The following is a 1,612-nucleotide window of genomic DNA, read 5'->3' on the forward strand; positions in this document are numbered from 1 at the left end:
ACTTTATATTATAATGTATCATATATATTATTATATTTCATATAAATAATTTTATATTAATTCCCTTTATTAATTTGAACAATTCAAATTAATCCAAATTAATTTTATTCTCATTAATCCTAATTGAGCTAACGAGTGACCTTATGGACCTATAGATTGAAGCTGCAATGGTATTTGATTAATTAATTAAACTTTTTAATTAAATTAATCAACTTTTATTAATTGTCGGTCACTCCACAAAGACCGACAGCTGCACTCTTCGTACTATAGATAAATTTATGTGTCCATTGGATATTAACCAATCAATAGTGCATTGACCCTTCACAAATTGCTTGTAAGTACAAGTGGGCAAAATTACTGTTTTGACTCTGTAGTTACATCTAACTTCTTAATTACCACTGATCCCTCTAATGAACAATAAGTTATAGTCCAACTATAACCAAACCCCTTTCAAACAGGAGAGGGTGTGACATCACATTGTTCAAATCTCGGAATCAGCTTTTAAGAGATTAATTTCTCTATTTATCCTAACAGAAGGAAGTGGGTGAATTTCCTTTTGTATAACTGCGTTCTCAGCTCCCCAATTAGATGGAACACCAAAATGATAGGCATATTGAGTCGGCGGAATTTTCCACCCTTACCCATACAAATCAAAGGATTGTCTTCATATGTAGGAGTTCACAACTCACTCGGGATTCAGGTCAAGTCATCTATGGTCATCCTGGTGAAATGTAAGTCTCTTCTAGTAATAGTGTTATAGAGAGAGACTATTCATTTCGTGGTTCGGTCTTATACAAATTCTTTGTATAGAATGCCCCTACTTACATGTCTCTACATAAATGATCAGGGTCGTATCATTTATAGCATTTTACAACAATTGTAATTGTTGAATGAAAAATTTCAGCGAATCATGAGTTGCCACATCATCAATGAAAGCCCGAGCCTATCAGAAAAATTATAAATTGGATTGAGTTGAATAATTAAAGTCGCTCTGGCCTAACCCAATTCAAACCCATAGTGAAATTTTAGGTTAAAATTAAAGTTTAAGCTCAAGCCCAGTATTTTGGCCGAACAACAAATGGGCCCAAGCCCAACTTTAGCCCAAACCCAATTTAGGCCCAATAAAGTAATTAGGCCCATGAGAAACCTCTATAAATAGAGGTTTTATCTCTTTATTTAGAGAAGGGAGGAATTAAAGGCAAAATCTCTCTGGAGAACTGAGGTCTGAAGCTCCAAGAATCTGAAGAACATAACTCCTCCAAAGCTTCGAAGATCAGAAGGCACTAAAGCTCTGAAGATTAGAAGACATATCAAAGTTCTGAAGACCGAAGTTCTTTGAAGATAAAAGCATTCTGACCATGCTTGAAGACTAAAGTCCTTTGGAGATACAAGCATTCTTCTAAGACTTCAACTCTAAGATCATCACGTGCTTCGCCTCAAATCAAGCATACGCATTCAATTGAGAGAGAATCAGAGGATCAAGTACTAGAAATCGAACCATATCACATCAAATCAACATCAACATCAATACCAACTTAAGTTCAACTCCACAAAACAAGTTTCTCTGGAAGCCTTGTGCGAACACTAATCCTCCAAGAAGATCAACAAGCCC

This window comes from Benincasa hispida, chromosome 6 (assembly GCF_027475165.1).
Source record: "Benincasa hispida cultivar pf3 chromosome 6, pf3_genome.v1.1, whole genome shotgun sequence".
NCBI classification, from domain to species: domain Eukaryota; kingdom Viridiplantae; phylum Streptophyta; class Magnoliopsida; order Cucurbitales; family Cucurbitaceae; genus Benincasa; species Benincasa hispida.